Raw genomic sequence first — 8736 nt, 5'->3', positions numbered from 1 at the left:
GTAGTTGTGGCGTTTAGAGAAACCAACAACTATAATTCAGTCTGCTGGGATGACCTTTGTCACTTCCTCGTAAATATATCAATTTAGTTTAACCTGTTGGCCTCTAGTGAATAAAGTTGAATTACTCTAGCTTCATGGAATAAATAAACCTTCACGACTTTAAGGTTTTCCATCCATCTTATCCTCTTCAAATTGGTCTAAAAGAAGGCAAGATAGCTTGTGTTGATATAACAATATCCACTGATTATCATCCAGCGTCTTTCCCGGTATAGTGGAGAAGGATCGTAGCTACGATCCAAAATCCGCATTACTTGCATTCTTCATCCATAATCTGTCAAATTCATTGTCAATGTAAACATTGCTCGAAAGATAGGAATTTCTCCCAATCTTCGTCTCTCTGGGTAAGATTTTAAAAAAACACATATCAGCAAAGGGAAAGGGAAAAACAACTCATATCTCAGACTACAATTATCAAGTTTTTTATTTCTTTTTGCTCTGATACCAGTTGTAATATACCCGCTCTTGATAATGTGATGGTTAATGTTTTAGTAGTTGCCTAGAGTTTACTTTCTAGCCGTCGCCATCCATACTCTAACCAGAATGATAGGATTTTTTCCGCCTAGTTAACCCTAGGTCTACCCCACAGGGGAAGAGTCCTATCGTTACCCATGGAGTGTCAAGATTGTGGGAGAGAAGGAAGGAGTCTCACTTGTAGCTTTCTTGCTTGCACAATGGGGGAATACACACAGAGGTGGAGGCTGAAAACAGTTTTCCTCTTCTTAGTTGTGTAAGCCAAAAAGAACTCTAGTACATAGAAATAGAAGAACCCTATATATGGCTCTCAAACCAAACTCAACTAACTAAGGTGGCATACTAACTGAGCCACGAACTAGAGTAGATAAGGATAGTTGTCATCTAGCTATTATTCATGGGCGGTGTACCAACCGCATCTACAAACTGACAAGTCGATGACATAAATGCACAACGGTCACCCTGGCATATCACGAGTGGAGCTCGATATCTCAACACTCCCCCTCGAGCTCAATCCCAATTCCTGCACACCAAGCAGGTCTCTGAACTTGCGCAGCTTCTCTGCGCCCAATGCCTTCGTGAATATGTCAACTACCTGATCCTCTGTGCTGACATAAACTAGATCAATAAGACCTAGTAAAACCTTCTCCCGCACATAGTGATAATGCACCTCAATGTGCTTTGTTCTAGCATGATAGACTGGGTTATTTGCCAAGTGTATACTACTCATGTTGTCACAATAAATGCAACTGGCCCATTTGTAGGCTGATGCATATCATAAAATAGCTTATGCAACCAAGCTACCTCACATGCAGCCATTGCTGCACCCCTGTACTCAGCCTCTGTGCTCGACAAGGCAACTGTAGGCCGTTTCTTGCTGCTCCAAGTGACTGCAGCGCTCCCAAAAGAGAACACATATCCACTGGTAGATCATCTATCAGAAATACTACCAGCCCAATCAGCATCAGTGTATCCATGCAACTGTATCTGAACCCCAGTCTCATAAAATAGTCCATACTGCAATGTGGACTTCACATACCTGAATATGCGTCTAGCCGCATCCAAATGCGGTTTCCTTGGAGCCTGCATAAACTGACTTACCAATCCAATAGCATAGCTCAAATCTGGCCTGGTAATAGTCATATAAATCAAACTTCCTACTATGCGTTTGTACATAGTAGGGTCTTCCAGAAGCTCACCTGCATTTGTACTCAGCTTCACATTCTGCTCCAAAGGAACTGAAATAGGCTTACAGCCTGTCATCCCATATTTGGACAACATGTCCAATCCATACTGCCTCTGCAAGAGCTGTATCCCACTTGGTGATCTAATCACCTCAATGCCCAAGAAATAATTCAGCTCTCCCAAATCCTTCATCTCAAACTTCTGCTTCAATAGCATTTTCACATGAAGGATATCTTCATCACTGTCACCTGTCATAATCAAATCATCAACATAAATGACAAGTAGCATAATACATTTCTCTGTTTTTCTCACATAAAGTGAGAAATCTGCCTTGGAAATCTGAAAGCCAATAGTGACAAGATACTGTCCTATCTTGTCAGACCATGCTCTAGGTGCTTGCTTCAAGCCATACAAGGCTTTCCTCAACCTGCAAACAAACTCAGGATGAACAACATGCACATAACCTGGTGGCTGCTCCATATAGACCTCTTCTTGCAAATCACCATGCAAGAAGGCATTCTTTACATCCATCTGATGTAAAGACCATCCCTTTGATGCAGCCATAGCAATGACTGCTCTTACGGTTGCCATCCTTGCAACCAGACTGAATGTTTCTTCATAGTCAATGCCATATGTTTGTGCATATCCCTTGACTACTAATCGTTCCTTGTATCTGTTCACAGAACCATCTGCATTGTGCTTCACCTTATAAACCCACTTACAGCCAATTGCATTCTTACCTTTAGGCAAAGGTACCAATTCCCATGTAGCATTTGCTTCCAAGGCATCCATTTCTTCATCCATGGCTTTCTCCCATTTTTCTTTTCCCATGGCTTGCTCAAAAGAAGTGGGTTCTGGTTCTTGTATCACTTTGACCATATATGCATAGTGAATGGCTGTAAATCCATCATATTTCAGCCTATCCATAGGATACCTAGCTCTAGTAGACCTATGCAAAGTAGGCTCACTTTGGGGTGCTCTCAAAACATCCCTGGTCTTCCTTACTCCAGGTGTAACAATAGAAGGGATACCCAACTCATCATCAATGCTCTGTTCTGAGCCACTAGATTCACCATCCACATAAGAGTGACCTGCATTCACATCAAACATGGGCTGATCTACCTTCTCTTTTCCTTTTCGTGATACCTGCATACCACTATCTGCATTGCTTTGAGAAGATTCTCCTAATCTCAATCTGCCTGTCCATGGCGAAGAATGTGAACCACTGCTAGAGGATGCTCCATGTCCACTAATATTTTGTGACTGCTGCTGTGAATTCTGTGCAGCATTACCATTTTGTGCATCTACATCATCAATCACATTTACTGGTTTATACCAGCTACTCATCTCATCAAAAACAACATCTCTGCTCACTGTAAACTTATGAGTAGAAGGGTTATAGCATCTATACCCTTTCTGCTGCAGAGAGTAACCAATAAAGATGCACTTCTCAGCTTTTGGATCCAACTTGGATCTCAACTCATCTGGCACATGTACATAGGCAATGCAACCAAAAATTTTCAAATGAGAAATATCTGGTTTCCTACCAGTATACCTCTCCTCTGGAGTCATTCCATGTATTGTTGCAGTGGGATTCCTGTTCATTATGTAGACTGCTGTAGCAACTGCTTCAGCCCAATAAAAATCTGGCAAGTCTTTTTCATTGAGCATGGCATGAGATACCTCTCCAATATGCCTATTTTTCCTTTCTGCAATTCCATTTTGTTGTGGGGTATGACTGCATGAATATTGCTGCTTTATGCCATGCTCCTGCAGGAACCTTGCAAACTCATTTGAGAGGTACTCTCCCCCTCCATCTGACCTTAGGCATTTTATCTGCAAGCCTGTTTCTTTTTCAACCATAGCTTTAAGAGTTTTTAAATGCCCAAAAACTTCACTTTTCTTTTTCATAAAATACACCCAAACTTTTCTGCTATAGTCATCAATAAAAGTGACAAAATAATGACAGCCTCCAAGAGATGCAGCTTTAGTAGTCCACACATCAGAGTGGATTAATTCCAATGGCTTCTCACTCTCTTGAACATGTCTAGGAAATGGTTTCCTTGCCTATTTTCCAAACTGACAGGCTTCACATACCTTATGCATTTCTGCAACCTTGAATTTGGGCAATCCTGCAACAATATTTTGGGCCTGCATTGATTTAAGTCGTTGTACATTAACATGACCAATGCGTTTATGCCAGATATCAATATCTGCAACTACACCAGTCCCATGTGCAAACATTGCTGCACTCAATTCAGACATGTCTGCATCCAATGTAAACATTCTGCCCTTCTTCTTTCCTTTTGCTATCAAGCAACCTTTATTTTTCATATCCTCAACAAAGCATCCATGAGGATTAAATCTGACCTGCAAGCCCTGCTCAACCATTTGACCAACAGAAACCAGATTCTTGGTGATATTCGGGACATGAAATACATCGGACATGTATTTCTTTTTCCCATCCTGCATAGACAAAGGAATTTTTCCAATCTGCACAATAGGATGTGCAGTATCGTCACCAGTCTCCACAAATCCTGGTTTTTCCATTTTCCTTGCATCCTCCATCCATTCTGCATGACCTGTCATGTGGTTTGATGCACCTGAGTCAACATACCATACATCATTGCTTTCTTCTGCACTTGTCACAGAATTGTTCATGTGCTGCACCATAAACAAATGCTCATTTCTGTCATCACCCTGTCTACTAGAAGATGCATAATTCCCTTGTTGCAGTTTTCCATTCATGATGTCATTCTGCTTTTTATAGCAGTCTTTAGCCATATGACCCATTTTACCACAGTAGTAGCATTCAACATTACTGTTTGCATTTTGGCCTCTTTGCCATCCACCACGACCTCTTTGGCTCCCCCTGCCTCTAGAGTTACCACGTGCTCCTCCATCGGACTGGTTTTCTGAGTTTACTGCATATTCTGATTTCTACCACGGCCTCCAGATCGGCCTCCTCTACCTCTGCCTCTAGCTCTTCCAGCATTTGAGTAGAAGACAGCTTCTTTTGAAGTTCCTCCTGAAGAAGATGCACCACCATTTCTCTGCTCCTCAGAAATTAGAAGAGCAATCAACTCCTCAAAATCAGGAAATCTTTCACTAACAGAAATGGATGTTCAAAACTGTGCATAATCCTTTCCTAGACCATTCAAGGTCACAGAAACTAAATCATCATCTTCCACTGGCAGATGCAATGGAAGCAAGTGCATCTGCAATCTTCTTCACCTTCATGTGGTAGTCATTGATGCTCATATTTTCTCTTTGCACATTATGCAACTCTTTCTTGAGCTACATTTTCCTGGCTTGCGTATTTGTGCTATACATTTTTGACAAAGTATCCCATGCCTCCTTTGGCGTACTTGCATCTTGAATATGCACAATCATAGAGTCTGAAATGCTGATAGACAACCAGTACATAACTTTCCTGGCTCTCTCATGCCATGCTTTAAATGCCTGCATTTGCTGTTGATTGGGAACATCAGGAAGAACTGGTTCTTCTTCATTTCCTGCAACAAATTCCCAATATCCTTTTCCCATAAGGAAATTCGTCATTCTAAACTTCCATGCTTGGAAGTTGTTCTTGTCAAGCTTTTCAGTGACAATCTGTGAGAGAGAATCAGACGCCATTACAGAACACTGCAAAAAATTATGTCACTGCAAAGAACACAGCTTCAGCCTCACAAGGGCTAATCTGCAAAACTGACGAAAGTGGTATTTGATCACAAGTCACTTCCTAGTGACGATTTTGCATCAACAGGCAACAAGGATGATTCTGTAACTCCCAATGTCTCTGCACACAAGCATACGATGCAATTTCTACAGTAACTTTTCACTGACCTGTAGAACAGTGGTCGCACAGCATAAAACTGGGCCTTTTTCTGAGTGCGTGCAGAAAACTTCCGCCTCCAAAATAGGCCCCGAAATGGCCTGAAATCAAAAAACAGGGTCACCATGGGCTAAAGCCCTCTCCCGCAGCATATACTGCCCTCTTGCTTCACCGCGAAGGGCGTCTCAACCTGAGACAATGCACTCTTGCAATTTCCGGTTGTGCTACCTACATAGATCTGCTCCCAAAATAGAAAATAAAAGCAACACTGCTCCCCTTACCAGAACACTGCGAACTTGGTTTGCTTTCTTGAGCTCCTTACCACGAACAAGGCTCTGATACCATGTCAAGATTGTGGGAGAGAAGGAAGGAGTCTCACTTGTAGCTTTTTTGCTTGCACAATGGGGGAATACACACAGAGGTGGAGGCTGAAAACAGTTTTCCTCTTCTTAGTTGTGTAAGCCAAAAAGAACTCTAGTACATAGAAATAGAAGAACCCTATATATGGGTCTCAAACCAAACTCAGCTAACTAAGGTGGCATACTAACTGAGCCACGAACTAGAGTAGATAAGGATAGCTGTCATCTAGCTATTATTCATGGGCGTTGTACCAACCGCATCTGCAAACTGACAAGTCGGTGACATAAATGCACAACGGTCACCCTGGCATATCACGAGTGGAGCTCGATATCTCAACATGGAGGACCATCCTAAAGGTTCCTAATTGACGTAACGGTCACCTATCAACAACTAGCTCACATCTAGAGGTGTCTTTCAAGAGGCTTCTTGTCCGTAAGGAGTGATTGCCATTCCCTTGGTTCATGGAGTACAATGCTTTTTTCCAGTAGTAGACTAAGGATTTATGAAATCCCTCGCAGTGCTCTGGCACAACCACCGTACCTTTCCTCTAAGATAATTTACAGTTCAGGTTCTGAGACCAAACCCTAGGTAAGTCAATGAATTGGTCGTGGGTCTTGGTGGTTAAGCGTGAGCTCCCGCTACAACACATCTCGTTGCCCTCTTATGAGAGTATATAGACATATTCATCTGGTCCTTAGAAGAACTCAAGGGGGTGGATTCAAGTGTAGTGATTCACAACATACCCATGACGCCAGATGCAATGCCGTCCAAGCAGCAACCATACCCCATGAATCCAAAACACGCTCGTGCAGTCAAGGAAGAGATCGACAAGTTGATGAGAGTGGGATTCATCTATGAAATTGAGCACACAGACTGGGTATCACCCATAGTCATTGTAATGAAGAAGAACAGTAAGATTAGGGTATGTGTCAATTAAGAAGGTGAATGCTGTAACTAAGAGGAACAATTACCCATTGTCATACACCAAGCACATGCTCAAGAGAGTGGTGGGCAAGGAGGCCTATAATTTTCTGGATGGCTTCTCTAGATACAATCAAGGGCAGGTGCATCTTGACGATAGGCATAAGACTGCATTCGCTACTGAGTGGGGTGTCTTAGCCTACATAGTCATGCCCTTTGGGTTGACAAACACTCTAGCTACCTTTCAATGCCTTATGTGCACTATATTTAAAGACATGCTCAAGAAAGAGTTGGAGGTCTTTGTAGACGATTTGTGCATTCACTCGACTTGGAGAGAACATTTAGACAAACTCCGAGTGGTCTTTGAACGGTGTCGCCTACATTACCTCTCTCTGAACCCCTTAAAGTGGCACTTATGGGTAAAGCATGGATGTATCCTAGGACATGTGGTGTCAAAAAATGGCATCACCATAGACTTTTCAAAAGTCAAGGTCATTATTGATCTTCCACCCCCGACCAAACTATAAGGGAGTGAAATGCTTCTTGGGCCATACAGGGTATTATCAACGGTTTGTGCTGAATTATGCATTGATTGCTAGACCTTTGTACAAGCTATTGATTATATTCAAATAGGCTGAAGAGTGCCAACATGCATATGAGGAACTAAAAAAATCTTTGACCACAACACCGATTCTACGAGCCTCAAATCGGACCATTACCTTCCACGTGCATATTGATGCTTCGAAATTCAATGTAGGGGTAGTGTTGTGCCAATCGGGCGAACACAATCTTGACTATCTAGTGAGCTTTGCCAACAGACAACTCACTAAGACCAAGATGAACTACTCGACAATAGAAAGAGAAGATCTGACCATGGTGTTTATCGTGAAGAAATTTCGACATTATTTGTTAGCCACTCCTTTCACCTTCTTTGTGGATCATCAAACCTTTCTATATTTAGTAAACAAACCTTGCGCTACAGGCTGCATAGCTTGATGGCTCCTTTTGCTTTTAGAATTCAACTTCTCCATGGTTGTATGAAAAGGGAAACAACACTACATGGCTGACCACATGTCGCACATCCCCACGGGAGAGGCTACTGGACAAGGCATCATAGATTATTTACCATACACGCACTTGTTTAGCCTGTCAAGAGTGAGAGAATTATTTCGAGCCGACTTGATGCCATATTGGGCAGATGACATAGTCCAAGTGCTTGAACATGGACTACCTGAATGACCAATAGAGAAAGGCCGACTTAGATGACTCATCCTTAAGATCCAACCCTATCAGTTGGTAGTAGGTCAGTTGTATAGGGTAGGGTAAGACGGCTTGTTGCGCAGATGCGTATGCGTATACAAGATTCATGAAGTGCTCTTAGAAGCACACAATGGAATTGCGGAAGGACACTTTAGCAGAGAAACAATAGCCCACAAGGTGTTGCAGTCTCAACTGTGGTGGCCCACGCTTTTCCGTAATGTGGCATGGTTCATTAAGCGCTGTGACGAGTGTCAATGGAAAAAGGTCCCGATTCACAAAGATCAAATGGTGCTAACCCCGATAATTGCATGACAACCCTTCGAGAAGTGGGGAATTGACTTCATAGGACCCGTTAGTTTCGCAGCATAATACTCTCAAGCCAAGTATATCATTGTAGCCACTGACTATCTAATGAAATGGGTAGAAGCACGGGTTACGTGAAAGAATGATGCAAGAACAACTGCCAAGTTTCTATGGGAGTAGCAAGGCATCAAAAATCGATAGCTCAATGGTTGAGAGCGTGCAAGCTCATTCAGCTCATCCCAATCATCCTACTCTACATTAGCTGGTTTTGTTCCCTTTACTTTAATCGGCTTTGCTTGCTTCTTTTGCAACAAGAAATTATAGCACTAATTTTGCCAAAC

The sequence above is a fragment of the Lygodium microphyllum genome, chromosome 10, assembly GCF_053477565.2.
Source record: "Lygodium microphyllum isolate KBCC chromosome 10, Lygodium_microphyllum_v1.1.10, whole genome shotgun sequence".
Taxonomy (NCBI): domain Eukaryota; kingdom Viridiplantae; phylum Streptophyta; class Polypodiopsida; order Schizaeales; family Lygodiaceae; genus Lygodium; species Lygodium microphyllum.
This window is presented reverse-complemented; position numbering follows the sequence as displayed.